The 15,230-nt window shown below is 55.5% G+C and overlaps 8 non-coding genes across 8 annotated transcripts; all 8 read right to left on the reverse strand.

The window, feature by feature from the left end:
- Positions 1–119, reverse strand: LOC145426558 (5S ribosomal RNA). The gene has a single exon (XR_013907268.1). It is a non-coding gene; the product is annotated as a 5S ribosomal RNA (ribosomal RNA).
- A 4,352-nt stretch (positions 120–4,471) lies between these two features.
- On the reverse strand, positions 4,472–4,590 carry LOC145427089 (5S ribosomal RNA). The gene has a single exon (XR_013907813.1). It is a non-coding gene; the product is annotated as a 5S ribosomal RNA (ribosomal RNA).
- Positions 4,591–5,763: 1,173 nt separating this feature from the next.
- Positions 5,764–5,882, reverse strand: LOC145427006 (5S ribosomal RNA). Its single transcript, XR_013907730.1, has one exon. It is a non-coding gene; the product is annotated as a 5S ribosomal RNA (ribosomal RNA).
- A 1,402-nt stretch (positions 5,883–7,284) lies between these two features.
- On the reverse strand, positions 7,285–7,403 carry LOC145426974 (5S ribosomal RNA). Its single transcript, XR_013907697.1, has one exon. It is a non-coding gene; the product is annotated as a 5S ribosomal RNA (ribosomal RNA).
- A 1,532-nt stretch (positions 7,404–8,935) lies between these two features.
- On the reverse strand, positions 8,936–9,054 carry LOC145426314 (5S ribosomal RNA). Its single transcript, XR_013907023.1, has one exon. It is a non-coding gene; the product is annotated as a 5S ribosomal RNA (ribosomal RNA).
- Positions 9,055–10,072: 1,018 nt separating this feature from the next.
- LOC145427134 (5S ribosomal RNA) lies at positions 10,073–10,191 on the reverse strand. The gene has a single exon (XR_013907858.1). It is a non-coding gene; the product is annotated as a 5S ribosomal RNA (ribosomal RNA).
- A 2,196-nt stretch (positions 10,192–12,387) lies between these two features.
- On the reverse strand, positions 12,388–12,506 carry LOC145426315 (5S ribosomal RNA). Its single transcript, XR_013907024.1, has one exon. It is a non-coding gene; the product is annotated as a 5S ribosomal RNA (ribosomal RNA).
- A 1,612-nt stretch (positions 12,507–14,118) lies between these two features.
- Positions 14,119–14,237, reverse strand: LOC145427007 (5S ribosomal RNA). Its single transcript, XR_013907731.1, has one exon. It is a non-coding gene; the product is annotated as a 5S ribosomal RNA (ribosomal RNA).
- Between the last annotated feature and the right edge of the window lie 993 nt (positions 14,238–15,230).

Below are 15,230 nucleotides of genomic sequence, written 5' to 3' on the forward strand. Positions count from 1 at the left end.
AGCTTACAGCACCAGGTATTCCCAGGTAGTCTCCCATCCAAGTACTAACCAAGCCCAGCCCTGCTTAGCTTCCGAGATCAGACGAGGTCGGGCGTGCTCAGGGTGGTATGGCCGTAAGCTGCTGGCCCCAGCACAATGTCTCAATTTATGGATTCAACTGATTAGGTGGCAAGTACCTGAAGTTACGAAGACAATCCTTTAACCATACCTGCATGTTTGCATAATACCCTAACCCAAAGGCTCAGTTTAGCATTTATCTAACAGCACAGGCCCTGGATTGTTGAAGATGGCCTCAGGAACCAGCACAGGGCCTGGTGTGTTGTACATGGCCACAGCTAGCAGCACAGGGCTTGGTTTGGTGAAGATGGCCTCGGCCAGAAGCGCAGGGCCTGGTGTGATGTGAGTGGCCTGAGCAAGAGCCACAGGCCCTGGTGTGGTGTAAGTGGCCTCAGCCAGAAGCCACAGGCACTGGTGTGGTGTAAGTGGCCTCAGCCAGCAGCCACAGGCCCTGGTGTGGTGTAAGTGGCCTCAGCCAGCAGCCACAGGCCCTGGTGTGGTGTAAGTGGCCTCAGCCAGCAGCCACAGGCCCTGGTGTGGTGTAAGTGGCCTCAGCCAGAGCCACAGGTCCTGGTGTGGTGTAAGTGGCCTCAGCCAGTGCCACAGGCCCTGGTGTGGTGTAAGTGGCCTGAGCAAGAGCCACAGACCCTGGTGTGGTGTAATTGGCATCAATAGCAACTAATGCCCTGGTGTGGTGTAAGTGGCCTCAGCCAGCAGCCACAGGCCCTGGTGTGGTGTAAGTGGCCTCAATAGCAACTAATGCCCTGGTGTGGTGTAAGTGGCCTCAGCCAGCAGCCACAGGCCCTGGTGTGGTGTAAGTGGCCTGAGCAAGAGCCACAGACCCTGGTGTGGTGTAATTGGCCTCAATAGCAACTAAGGCCCTGGTGTGGTGTAAGTGGCCTCAGCCAGCAGCCACAGGCCCTGATGTGGTGTAAGTGGCCGCAGCCGGTCACTCAGGCCCTGGTGTGGTGTAGGTGGCCTCAGCCAGCAGCCAAAGGCCTTGGTGTGGTGTAAGTCGCCTCAGCCAGCAGCCACAGGCCCTGGTGTGGTGTAAGTGGCCTCAGCCAGAGCCACAGGCCCTGGTGTGGTGTAAGTGGCCTCAGCCAGTGCCACAGGCCCTGGTGTGGTGTAAGTGGCCTGAGCAAGAGCCACAGACCCTGGTGTGGTGTAATTGGCCTCAATAGCAACTAATGCCCTGGTGTGGTGTAGGTGGCCTCAGCCAGCAGCCACAGGCCCTGGTGTGGTGTAAGTGGCCTCAGCCAGTGCCACAGGCCCTGGTGTGGTGTAAGTGGCCTGAGCAAGAGTCACAGACCCTGGTGTGGTGTAATTGGCCTCAATAGCAACTAATGCCCTGGTGTGGTGTAGGTGGCCTCAGCCAGCAGCCACAGGCCCTGGTGTGGTGTAAGTGGCCTCAGCCAGTGCCACAGGCCCTGGTGTGGTGTAAGTGGCCTGAGCAAGAGCCACAGACCCTGGTGTGGTGTAAGTGGCCTGAGCAAGAGTCACAGACCCTGGTGTGGTGTAATTGGCCTCAATAACAACTAATGCCCTGGTGTGGTGTAGGTGGCCTCAGCCAGCAGCCACAGGCCCTGGTGTGGTGTAAGTGGCCTCAGCCAGTGCCACAGGCCCTGGTGTGGTGTAAGTGGCCTCAATAGCAACTAATGCCCTGGTGTGGTGTAAGTGGCCTCAGCCAGCAGCCACAGGCCCTGGTGTGGTGTAATTGGCCTCAATAGCAACTAAGGCCCTGGTGTGGTGTAATTGGCCTCAATAGCAACTAAGGCCCTGGTGTGGTGTAAGTCGCCTCATCCAGCAGCCACAAGCCCTGGTGTGGTGTAAGTGGCCTCAGCCAGAGCCACAGGCCCTGGTGTGGTGTAAGTGGCCCCAGCCGGTCACTCAGGCCCTGGTGTGGTGTAGGTGGCATCAGCTAGCAGCACAAGACATTGGAAAACAGCCAAAAGCAGTGTCGTTAATGTGCCCTCATTAATGGGCAGCTGCTTTTGGTCTTTTACAGTTTTTCTCGATTGCTAAAACACATGTCTTGAAACTACGCCTCATATCCTCACAACAGTAAACACAAATCCATAACATCTCACTCAATTTCCCAAACATCCTATATCCAGGTCAAAATGAAGCTCTACACCCAAAACTATTCACTCCTGCTGAAAAACCAAACTTTGCCCTCAGACATCAAACACAAGCCCTCAAAAACACACACACTACAACAGAGTTTTGCACACCGGTACAATTAATTCAAAACAATAGTTCCAAAACAATTAGGTTGCTTATGGTTCTCCCCTTCAAAACCCTTGTCACATGATAAACACAAAAGACGCAACCAATGTATGTACAGTGGCACATTGTCATTCATGTACTATACAGTACAACACACACCAGAAACATTATCCCACCTCAGCATCTTGTCTGTGGTCTGGGTCAGGCCAGAGAATCTCATCCACATCACAGACTATATTGGCCCCAGCCAGGCAGCGGGGGGAAAATCCTCTTGCATGCATCTACTGATATGTCTAGGCAGGCCTCTTCCATGGCCTGAAGGAGGTGAACACGGACATAAGGTTCTCGGTCATACACTTTCCACCGCCATGCCGAAAATAACTCCTCTATCGGGTTTAGAAAGGGAGAGTATGCAGGCAGAAAGATATTAGAAAACCTTGGGTTATTGGTAAACCAGTCACGAACCAGAGCAGCGCGATGGAAGCTGACGTTATCCCACATAACAACGTAGTGAGGCTGCTCTGGCTGTGCTGGTTCCCTGTAGTCCAGCTGGAACATATGTTGTCTTAAACCATCAAGAAAAGCAAGGAGAAGCATAGTGTTATAGGGTCCTAGTACGGCATGGTGGTGGAGTACCCCTCGTTGGCTGATGGCTGCGCACATAGTGACATTCCCCCCACGCTGACCAGGGACATTTACAATAGCCCAATGGCCAATTATGTTCCTCCCCCTTTTCCTTCTTTTGGTCAGGTTAAAACCTGCCTCATCCACAAAGATTATTTCATGGGGAACAGGCCGTCCTTCAATCTCAAAGATTCTCTGCAAAACACATAACACAGTAGAGTCAATCGGTACCCTGAACCACAGTTCAGGAGTGCTGAAATGGCAGCATAAACTGCCATGCTGTGATGGTACACAATACTTCATACAGTATCAAAACTCATACCTGAACATATTCCACACGTTGGTTTTTCACTCTGTCAGAGTTTCGTTCGAAAGGGACTCGGTATGCCTGTTTCATCCGGAATTGATTCTTTCGGAGGATGCGGTCAATTGTGGAGAGGCTGATGGCATTTATGCCTCGAAAAAGATGATCATCCTCAATCACTCTCCTTTGAATCTCTTGCAGGCAGATTACATTATTTGCAATTACCATGTTTACAAGTTCCCTCTCTTGCTCCTCCGACAAAAGCCTTAACCTGCCTCCACCAGGTGGTCGTCTCTGTGTCCTACAAAAATAGAAGCACTCATTACTGTAACTGTCACACATTCATTTTACAGGAAAATAATGGAAACATACTGAAACTCAAGACACATAAGTTCAGTAACTTACAAGTTACTGTACAAAGCAGTCTTACTGCAAGTACACCTACCTGTTTTCCTCCCTGAAGGTTCTGATGATGGAGGCAACAGTGAAGAGACTCAAATTTGGTTGTACTCGTTGCCCAGCCTCCCTCATAGTCATCCCATGGACAAGGACATGGTCAACTAAAGTGGCTCGAATTTCATCCGAGACTGACTGTCTTCGTGCCCTTGCTCTTCCCCTTCCTTGTCGCCGTCGTTCTCCACCTCCACCTCCTTCACCACGTCCTCCTCCTCCTCCTCCACCACCTTCCTGTTGTCCTAGACCACCTCCTCCTCCTCTTCCACCACGTCCTCCTCTTTCACCATGTCCTCTTCCTCCACCACGTCCTCCTCCTTCACCACGTCCTCTTTCTCCACCACGTCCTCTTCCTTTGCATCTCTTTGGATCCATTGTTTCAAACCTGAATGAGCTGACTTTGGCCCTTTTATCTATCCATCGTAGGTTCTGATTGGTGTGTGCTAAATTTTGACTCCTAGTGTTTCCACCTGGTTAATTGTGTGCTAATTGAGCTCAAGCTATGCTGACTTAAGTTAACATTATTGCATGCTAGTGCTTTCTAAATGACTACATGGTGTAAGCACTGTAAAATGTAGGGATTTGTGTGTAGAGTTTTGCAGTAACAGTTCACCAAATTTGAGTCATGTGTCAAAGCAGGGAATAGTGTTTATAGTTCAGGGAAATGGGTGTGCTTTTTGACCAATAGCGTTACGGTTTTGAAATTTTAGTTTAGAGGCCTGGTTATAGTGTTTAAGCAATCGAGAAAAACTGTAATACACCCCTTCTCTGGATCAAAAGCGGTTCAATGACATGAAAATGAAAGGCTTACAGCACCAGGTATTCCCAGGTAGTCTCCCATCCAAGTACTAACCAAGCCCAGCCCTGCTTAGCTTCCGAGATCAGACGAGGTCGGGCGTGCTCAGGGTGGTATGGCCGTAAGCTGCTGGCCCCAGCACAATGTCTCAATTTATGGATTCAACTGATTAGGTGGCAAGTACCTGAAGTTACGAAGACAATCCTTTAACCATACCTGCATGTTTGCATAATACCCTAACCCAAAGGCTCAGTTTGGCATTTATCTAACAGCACAGGCCCTGGATTGTTGAAGATGGCCTCAGGAACCAGCACAGGGCCTGGTGTGTTGTACATGGCCACAGCTAGCAGCACAGGGCCTGGTTTGGTGAAGATGGCCTCGGCCAGAAGCGCAGGGCCTGGTGTGATGTGAGTGGCCTGAGCAAGAGCCACAGGCCCTGGTGTGGTGTAAGTGGCCTCAGCCAGAAGCCACAGGCACTGGTGTGGTGTAAGTGGCCTCAGCCAGCAGCCACAGGCCCTGGTGTGGTGTAAGTGGCCTCAGCCAGCAGCCACAGGCCCTGGTGTGGTGTAAGTGGCCTCAGCCAGCAGCCACAGGCCCTGGTGTGGTGTAAGTGGCCTCAGCCAGAGCCACAGGTCCTGGTGTGGTGTAAGTGGCCTGAGCCAGTGCCACAGGCCCTGGTGTGGTGTAAGTGGCCTGAGCAAGAGCCACAGACCCTGGTGTGGTATAATTGGCCTCAATAGCAACTAATGCCCTGGTGTGGTGTAGGTGGCCTCAGCCAGCAGCCACAGGCCCTGGTGTGGTGTAAGTGGCCTCAATAGCAACTAATGCCCTGGTGTGGTGTAAGTGGCCTCATCCAGCAGCCACAGGCCCTGGTGTGGTGTAAGTGGCCTGAGCAAGAGCCACAGGCCCTGGTGTGGTGTAAGTGGCCTCAATAGCAACTAATGCCCTGGTTTGGTGTAAGTGGCCTCAGCCAGCAGCCACAGACCCTGGTGTGGTGTAATTGGCCTCAATAGCAAGTAAGGCCCTGGTGTGGTGTAGGTGGCCTCAGCCAGCAGCCACAGGCCCTGGTGTGGTGTAAGTGGCCTCAGCCAGCAGCCACAGGCCCTGATGTGGTGTAAGTGGCCCCAGCCGGTCACTCAGGCCCTGGTGTGGTGTAGGTGGCATCAGCTAGCAGCACAAGACATTGGAAAACAGCCAAAAGCAATGTCGTTAATGTGCCCTCATTAATGGGCAGCTGCTTTTGGTCTTTTAATACACCCCTTCTCTGGATCAAAAGCGGTTCAATGACATGAAAATGAAAGGCTTACAGCACCAGGTATTCCCAGGCAGTCTCCCATCCAAGTACTAACCAAGCCCAGCCCTGCTTAGCTTCCGAGATCAGACGAGGTCGGGCTTGCTCAGGGTGGTATGGCCGTAAGCTGCTGGCCCCAGCACAATGTCTCAATTTATGGATTCAACTGATTAGGTGGCAAGTACCTGAAGTTACGAAGACAATCCTTTAACCATACCTGCATGTTTGCATAATACCCTAACCCAAAGGCTCAGTTTAGCATTTATCTAACAGCACAGGCCCTGGATTGTTGAAGATGGCCTCAGGAACCAGCACAGGGCCTGGTGTGTTGTACATGGCCACAGCAAGAAGCACAGGGCCTGGTTTGGTGAAGATCGCCTCGGCCAGAAGCACAGGGCCTGGTGTGATATGAGTGGCCTGAGCAAGAGCCACAGGCCCTGGTGTGGTGTAAGTGGCCTGAGCAAGAGCCACAGGCCCTGGTGTGGTGTAAGTGGTCTCAGCCAGCAGCCACAGGCCCTGGTGTGGTGTAAGTGGCCTGAGCAAGAGCCACAGGCCCTGGTGTGGTGTAATTGGCCTCAATAGCAACTAAGGCCCTGGTGTGGTGTAGGTGGCCTCAGCCAGCAGCCACAGGCCCTTGTGTGGTGTAAGTGGCCTCAGCCAGCAGCCACAGGCCCTTGTGTGGTGTAAGTGGCCTGAGCAAGAGCCACAGACCCTGGTGTGGTGTAATTGGCCTCAATAGCAACTAAGGCCCTGGTGTGGTGTAGGTGGCCTCAGCCAGCAGCCACAGGCCTTGGTGTGGTGTAAGTGGCCTCAGCCAGAGCCACAGGCCCTGATGTGGTGTAAGTGGCCTCAGCCAGCAGCCACAGGCCCTGGTGTGGTGTAAGTGGCCTGAGCAAGAGCCACAGGCCCTGGTGTGGAGTAAGTGGCCTGAGCAAGAGCCACAGGCCCTGGTGTGGTGTAAGTGGCCTGAGCAAGAGCCACAGGCCCTGGTGTGGTGTAAGTGGCCTCAGAAGCAAATAAGGCCCTGGTGTGGTGTAATTGGCCTCAATAGCAACTAAGGCCCTGGTGTGGTGTAAGTGGCCTCAGCCAGAGCCACAGGCCCTGGTGTGGTGTAAGTGGCCTCAGAAGCAAATAAGGCCGTGGTGTGGTGTAAGTGGCCTCAGCCAGAGCCACAGGCCCTGGTGTGGTGTAAGTGGCCTCAATAGCAACTAAGGCCCTGGTGTGGTGTAAGTGGCCTCATCCAGCAGCCACAGGCCTTGGTGTGGTGTAAGTCGCCTCATCCAGCAGCCACAGGCCCTGGTGTGGTGTAAGTGGCCTGAGCAAGAGCCACAGACCCTGGTGTGGTGTAATTGGCCTCAATAGCAACTAATGCCCTGGTGTGGTGTAAGTGGCATCAGCTAGCAGCACAAGACATTGGAAAACAGCCAAAAGCAATGTCGTTAATGTGCCCTCATTCATGGGCAGCTGCTTTTGGTCTTTTAATACACCCCTTCTCTGGATCAAAAGCGGTTCAATGACATGAAAATGAAAGGCTTACAGCACCAGGTATTCCCAGGCAGTCTCCCATCCAAGTACTAACCAAGCCCAGCCCTGCTTAGCTTCCGAAATCAGACGAGGTCGGGCGTGCTCAGGGTGGTATGGCCGTAAGCTGCTGGCCCCAGCACAATGTCTCAATTTATGGATTCAACTGATTAGGTGGCAAGTACCTGAAGTTACGAAGACAATCCTATAACCATACCTGCATGTTTGCATAATACCCTAACCCAAAGGCTCAGTTTGGCATTTATCTAACAGCACAGGCCCTGGATTGTTGAAGATGGCCTCAGGAACCAGCACAGGGCCTGGTGTGTTGTACATGGCCACAGCAAGCAGCACAGGGCCAGGTTTGGGGAAGATGGCCTCGGCCAGAAGCACAGGGTCTGGTGTGATATGAGTGGCCTGAGCAAGAGCCACAGGCCCTGGTGTGGTGTAAGTGGCCTCAGCCAGCAGCCACAGGCCCTGGTGTGGTGTGGGTGGCCTCAGCCAGCAGCCACAGGCCCTTGTGTGGTGTAAGTGGCCTCAGCCAGCAGCCACAGGCCCTGGTGTGGTGTAAGTGGCCTCAGCCAGAGCCACAGGCCCTGGTGTGGTGTAAGTGGCCTCAGCCAGCAGCCACAGGCCCTGGTGTGGTGTAAGTGGCCTCAGCCAGCAGCCACAGGCCCTGGTGTGGTGTAAGGGGCCTCAATAGCAACTAATGCCCTGGTGTGGTGTAAGTGGCCTCAGCCAGCAGCCACAGGCACTGGTGTGGTGTAGGTGCCCTCAGCCAGCAGCCACAGGCCCTGGTGTGGTGTAAGTGGCCTCAGCCAGCAGCCACAGGCCCTGGTGTGGTGTAAGTGGCCTCAGCCAGCAGCCACAGGCCCTGGTGTGGTGTAAGTGGCCTGAGCAAGAGCCACAGGCCCTGGTGTGGTGTAAGTGGCCTCAGCCAGAAGCCACAGGCCCTGGTGTGGTGTAAGTGGCCTCAGCCAGCAGCCACAGGCCCTGGTGTGGTGTAAGTGGCCTCAGCCAGCAGCCACAGGTCCTGGTGTGGTGTAAGTGGCCTCAGCCAGTGCCACAGGCCCTGGTGTGGTGTAAGTGGCCTGAGCAAGAGCCACAGACCCTGGTGTGGTGTAATTGGCCTCAATAGCAACTAATGCCCTGGTGTGGTGTAGGTGGCCTCAGCCAGCAGCCACAGGCCCTGGTGTGGTGTAAGTGGCCTCAATAGCAACTAATGCCCTGGTGTGGTGTAAGTGGCCTCAGCCAGCAGCCACAGGCCTTGGTGTGGTGTAAGTGGCCTGAGCAAGAGCCACAGACCCTGGTGTGGTGTAATTGGCCTCAATAGCAACTAAGGCCCTGGTGTGGTGTAGGTGGCCTCAGCCAGCAGCCACAGGCCCTGGTGTGGTGTAAGTGGCCTCAGCCAGCAGCCACAGGCCCTGGTGTGGTGTAAGTGGCCTCAGCCAGCAGCCACAGGCCCTGATGTGGTGTAAGTGGCCCCAGCCGGTCACTCAGGCCCTGGTGTGGTGTAGGTGGCATCAGCTAGCAGCACAAGACATTGGAAAACAGCCAAAAGCAATGTCGTTAATGTGCCCTCATTAATGGGCAACTGCTTTTGGTCTTTTAATACACCCCTTCTCTGGATCAAAAGCGGTTCAATGGCATGAAAATGAAAGGCTTACAGCACCAGGTATTCCCAGGCAGTCTCCCATCCAAGTACTAACCAAGCCCAGCCCTGCTTAGCTTCCGAGATCAGACGAGGTCGGGCGTGCTCAGGGTGGTATGGCCGTAAGCTGCTGGCCCCAGCACAATGTCTCAATTTATGGATTCAACTGATTAGGTGGCAAGTACCTGAAGTTACGAAGACAATCCTTTAACCATACCTGCATGTTTGCATAATACCCTAACCCAAAGGCTCAGTTTAGCATTTATCCAACAGCACAGGCCCTGGATTGTTGAAGATGGCCTCAGGAACCAGCACAGGGCCTGGTGTGTTGTACATGGCCACAGCTAGCAGCACAGGGCCTGGTTTGGTGAAGATGGCCTCGGCCAGAAGCGCAGGGCCTGGTGTGATGTGAGTGGCCTGAGCAAGAGCCACAGGCCCTGGTGTGGTGTAAGTGGCCTCAGCCAGAAGAAACAGGCACTGGTGTGGTGTAAGTGGCCTCAGCCAGCAGCCACAGGCCCTGGTGTGGTGTAAGTGGCCTCAGCCAGCAGCCACAGGCCCTGGTGTGGTGTAAGTGGCCTCAGCCAGCAGCCACAGGCCCTGGTGTGGTGTAAGTGGCCTCAGCCAGAGCCACAGGCCCTGGTGTGGTGTAAGTGGCCTCAGCCAGTGCCACAGGCCCTGGTGTGGTGTAAGTGGCCTGAGCAAGAGCCACAGACCCTGGTGTGGTGTAAGTGGCCTCAATAGCAACTAATGCCCTGGTGTGGTGTAGGTGGCCTCAGCCAGCAGCCACAGGCCCTGGTGTGGTGTAATTGGCCTCAATAGCAACTAAGGCCCTGGTGTGGTGTAGGTGGCCTCAGCCAGCAGCCACAGGCCCTGGTGTGGTGTAAGTGGCCTCAGCCAGCAGCCACAGGCCCTGGTGTGGTGTAAGTGGCCTCAGCCAGCAGCCACAGGCCCTGATGTGGTGTAAGTGGCCCCAGCCGGTCACTCAGGCCCTGGTGTGGTGTAGGTGGCATCAGCTAGCAGCACAAGACATTGGAAAACAGCCAAAAGCAATGTCGTTAATGTGCCCTCATTAATGGGCAACTGCTTTTGGTCTTTTAATACACCCCTTCTCTGGATCAAAAGCGGTTCAATGGCATGAAAATGAAAGGCTTACAGCACCAGGTATTCCCAGGCAGTCTCCCATCCAAGTACTAACCAAGACCAGCCCTGCTTAGCTTCCGAGATCAGACGAGGTCGGGGGTGCTCAGGGTGGTATGGCCGTAAGCTGCTGGCCCCAGCACAATGTCTCAATTTATGGATTCAACTGATTAGGTGGCAAGTACCTGAAGTTACGAAGACAATTCTTTAACCATACCTGCATGTTTGCATAATACCCTAACCCAAAGGCTCAGTTTAGCATTTATCTAACAGCACAGGCCCTGGATTGTTGAAGATGGCCTCAGGAACCAGCACAGGGCCTGGTGTGTTGTACATGGCCACAGCAAGAAGCACAGGGCCTGGTTTGGTGAAGATGGCCTCGGCCAGAAGCACAGGGCCTGGTGTGATATGAGTGGCCTGAGCAAGAGCCACAGGCCCTGGTGTGGTGTAAGTGGCCTGAGCAAGAGCCACAGGCCCTGGTGTGGTGTAAGTGGTCTCAGCCAGCAGCCACAGGCCCTGGTGTGGTGTAAGTGGCCTGAGCAAGAGCCACAGGCCCTGGTGTGGTGTAATTGGCCTCAATAGCAACTAAGGCCCTGGTGTGGTGTAGGTGGCCTCAGCCAGCAGCCACAGGCCCTTGTGTGGTGTAAGTGGCCTCAGCCAGCAGCCACAGGCCCTTGTGTGGTGTAAGTGGCCTGAGCAAGAGCCACAGACCCTGGTGTGGTGTAATTGGCCTCAATAGCAACTAAGGCCCTGGTGTGGTGTAGGTGGCCTCAGCCAGCAGCCACAGGCCTTGGTGTGGTGTAAGTGGCCTCAGCCAGAGCCACAGGCCCTGATGTGGTGTAAGTGGCCTCAGCCAGCAGCCACAGGCCCTGGTGTGGAGTAAGTGGCCTGAGCAAGAGCCACAGGCCCTGGTGTGGAGTAAGTGGCCTGAGCAAGAGCCACAGGCCCTGGTGTGGTGTAAGTGGCCTGAGCAAGAGCCACAGGCCCTGGTGTGGTGTAAGTGGCCTCAGAAGCAAATAAGGCCCTGTTGTGGTGTAAGTGGCCTCAGCCAGCAGCCACAGGCCCTGGTGTGGTGTAAGTGGCCTCAGCCAGCAGCCACAGGCCCTGGTGTGGTGTAAGTGGCCTGAGCAAGAGCCACAGGCCCTGGTGTGGTGTAAGTGGCCTCAGCCAGAAGCCACAGGCCCTGGTGTGGTGTAAGTGGCCTCAGCCAGCAGCCACAGGCCCTGGTGTGGTGTAAGTGGCCTCAGCCAGAGCCACAGGCCCTGTTGTGGTGTAAGTGGCCTCAGCCAGCAGCCACAGGCCCTGGTGTGGTGTAAGTGGCCGCAGACAGCAGCCACAGGCCCTGGTGTGGTGTAAGGGGCCTCAATAGCAACTAATGCCCTGGTGTGGTGTAAGTGGCCTCAGCCAGCAGCCACAGGCCCTGGTGTGGTGTAAGTGGCCTCAGCCAGAGCCACAGGCCCTGGTGTGGTGTAAGTGGCCTCAGCCAGCAGCCACAGGCCCTGGTGTGGTGTAAGTGGCCTCAGCCAGCAGCCACAGGCCCTGGTGTGGTGTAAGTGGCCTGAGCAAGAGCCACAGGCCCTGGTGTGGTGTAAGTGGCCTCAGCCAGAAGCCACAGGCCCTGGTGTGGTGTAAGTGGCCTCAGCCAGCAGCCACAGGCCCTGGTGTGGTGTAAGTGGCCTCAGCCAGAGCCACAGGTCCTGGTGTGGTGTAAGTGGCCTCAGCCAGTGCCACAGGCCCTGGTGTGGTGTAAGTGGCCTGAGCAAGAGCCACAGACCCTGGTGTGGTGTAATTGGCCTCAATAGCAACTAATGCCCTGGTGTGGTGTAGGTGGCCTCAGCCAGCAGCCACAGGCCCTGGTGTGGTGTAAGTGGCCTCAATAGCAACTAATGCCCTGGTGTGGTGTAAGTGGCCTCAGCCAGCAGCCACAGGCCCTGGTGTGGTGTAAGTGGCCTGAGCAAGAGCCACAGACCCTGGTGTGGTGTAATTGGCCTCAATAGCAACTAAGGCCCTGGTGTGGTGTAGATGGCCTCAGCCAGCAGCCACAGGCCCTGGTGTGGTGTAAGTGGCCTCAGCCAGCAGCCACAGGCCCTGGTGTGGTGTAAGTGGCCTCAGCCAGCAGCCACAGGCCCTGATGTGGTGTAAGTGGCCCCAGCCGGTCACTCAGGCCCTGGTGTGGTGTAGGTGGCATCAGCTAGCAGCACAAGACATTGGAAAACAGCCAAAAGCAATGTCGTTAATGTGCCCTCATTAATGGGCAGCTGCTTTTGGTCTTTTAATACACCCCTTCTCTGGATCAAAAGCGGTTCAATGACATGAAAAAGAAAGGCTTACAGCACCAGGTATTCCCAGGCAGTCTCCCATCCAAGTACTAACCAAGCCCAGCCCTGCTTAGCTTCCGAGATCAGACGAGGTCGGGCGTGCTCAGGGTGGTATGGCCGTAAGCTGCTGGCCCCAGCACAATGTCTCAATTTATGGATTCAACTGATTAGGTGGCAAGTACCTGAAGTTACGAAGACAATCCTTTAACCATACCTGCATGTTTGCATAATACCCTAACCCAAAGGCTCAGTTTAGCATTTATCTAACAGCACAGGCCCTGGATTGTTGAAGATGGCCTCAGGAACCAGCACAGGGCCTGGTGTGTTGTACATGGCCACAGCTAGCAGCACAGGGCCTGGTTTGGTGAAGATGGCCTCGGCCAGAAGCGCAGGGCCTGGTGTGATGTGAGTGGCCTGAGCAAGAGCCGCAGGCCCTGGTGTGGTGTAAGTGGCCTCAGCCAGAAGCCACAGGCACTGGTGTGGTGTAAGTGGCCTCAGCAAGCAGCCACAGGCCCTGGTGTGGTGTAAGTGGCCTCAGCCAGCAGCCACAGGCCCTGGTGTGGTGTAAGTGGCCTCAGCCAGCAGCCACAGGCCCTGGTGTGGTGTAAGTGGCCTCAGCCAGCAGCCACAGGCCCTGGTGTGGTGTAAGTGGCCTCAGCCAGAGCCACAGGCCCTGGTGTAGTGTAAGTGGCCTCAGCCAGTGCCACAGGCCCTGGTGTGGTGTAATTGGCCTCAATAGCAACTAAGGCCCTGGTGTGGTGTAGGTGGCCTCAGCCAGCAGCCACAGGCCCTGGTGTGGTGTAAGTGGCCTCAGCCAGTGCCACAGGCCCTGGTGTGGTGTAAGTGGCCTCAGCCAGCAGCCACAAGCACTGGTGTGGTGTAAGTGGCCTCAGCCAGCAGCCACAGGCCCTGGTGTGGTGTAAGTGGCCTCAGCCAGCAGCCACAGGCCCTGGTGTGGTGTAAGTGGCCTGAGCCAGCAGCCACAGGCCCTGGTGTGGTGTAAGTGGCCTCAGCCAGAAGCCACAGGCACTGGTGTGGTGTAAGTGCCCTCAGCCAGCAGCCACAGGCCCTGGTGTGGTGTAAGTGACCTCAGCCAGCAGCCACAGGCCCTGGTGTGGTGTAAGTGGCCTCAGCCAGCAGCCACAGGCCCTGGTGTGGTGTAAGTGGCCTCAGCCAGTGCCACAGGCCCTGGTGTGGTGTAAGTGGCCTCAGCCAGCAGCCACAGGCCCTGGTGTGGTGTAAGTGGCCTGAGCAAGAGTCACAGACCCTGGTGTGGTGTAATTGGCCTCAATAGCAACTAATGCCCTGGTGTGGTGTAGGTGGCCTCAGCCAGCAGCCACAGGCCCTGGTGTGGTGTAAGTGGCCTCAGCCAGTGCCACAGGCCCTGGTGTGGTGTAAGTGGCCTGAGCAAGAGCCACAGACCCTGGTGTGGTGTAATTGGCCTCAATAGCAACTAATGCCCTGGTGTGGTGTAAGTGGCCTCAGCCAGCAGCCACAGGCCCTGGTGTGGTGTAAGTGGCCTCAGCCAGCAGCCACAGGCCCTGATGTGGTGTAAGTGGCCCCAGCCGGTCACTCAGGCCCTGGTGTGGTGTAGGTGGCATCAGCTAGCAGCACAAGACATTGGAAAACAGCCAAAAGCAATGTCGTTAATGTGCCCTCATTAATGGGCAGCTGCTTTTGGTCTTTTAATACACCCCTTCTCTGGATCAAAAGCGGTTCAATGACATGAAAAAGAAAGGCTTACAGCACCAGGTATTCCCAGGTAGTCTCCCATCCAAGCACTAACCAAGCCCAGCCCTGCTTAGCTTCCGAGATCAGACGAGGTCGGGCGTGCTCAGGGTGGTATGGCCGTAAGCTGCTGGCACCAGCACAATGTCTCAATTTATGGATTCAACTGATTAGGTGGCAAGTACCTGAAGTTACGAAGACAATCCTTTAACCATACCTGCATGTTTGCATAATACCCTAACCCAAAGGCTCAGTTTAGCATTTATCTAACAGCACAGGCCCTGGATTGTTGAAGATGGCCTCGGCCAGAAGCGCAGGGCCTGGTGTGATGTGAGTGGCCTGAGCAAGAGCCACAGGTCCTGGTGTGGTGTAAGTGGCCTCAGCCAGAAGCCACAGGCACTGGTGTGGTGTAAGTGGCCTCAGCCAGCAGCCACAGGCCCTGGTGTGGTGTAAGTGGCCTCAGCCAGCAGCCACAGGCCCTGGTGTGGTGTAAGTGGCCTCAGCCAGCAGCCACAGGCCCTGGTGTGGTGTAAGTGGCCTCAGCCAGAGCCACAGGCCCTGGTGTGGTGTAAGTGGCCTCAGCCAGCAGCCACAGGCCCTGGTGTGGTGTAAGTGGCCTCAGCCAGCAGCCACAGGCCCTGGTGTGGTGTAAGTGGCCTGAGCAAGAGCCACAGGCCCTGGTGTGGTGTAAGTGGCCTCAGCCAGAAGCCACAGGCCCTGGTGTGGTGTAAGTGGCCTCAGCCAGCAGCCACAGGCCATGGTGTGGTGTAAGTGGCCTCAGCCAGAGCCACAGGTCCTGGTGTGGTGTAAGTGGCCTCAGCCAGTGCCACAGGCCCTGGTGTGGTGTAAGTGGCCTGAGCAAGAGCCACAGACCCTGGTGTGGTGTAATTGGCCTCAATAGCAACTAATGCCCTGGTGTGGTGTAGGTGGCCTCAGCCAGCAGCCACAGGCCCTGGTGTGGTGTAAGTGGCCTCAATAGCAACTAATGCCCTGGTGTGGTGTAAGTGGCCTCAGCCAGCAGCCACAGGCCTTGGTGTGGTGGAAGTGGCCTGAGCAAGAGCCACAGACCCTGGTGTGGTGTAATTGGCCTCAATAGCAACTAAGGCCCTGGTGTGGTGTAG

This window comes from Astatotilapia calliptera, chromosome 3 (genome assembly GCF_964374335.1).
Source record: "Astatotilapia calliptera chromosome 3, fAstCal68.1, whole genome shotgun sequence".
NCBI classification, from domain to species: domain Eukaryota; kingdom Metazoa; phylum Chordata; class Actinopteri; order Cichliformes; family Cichlidae; genus Astatotilapia; species Astatotilapia calliptera.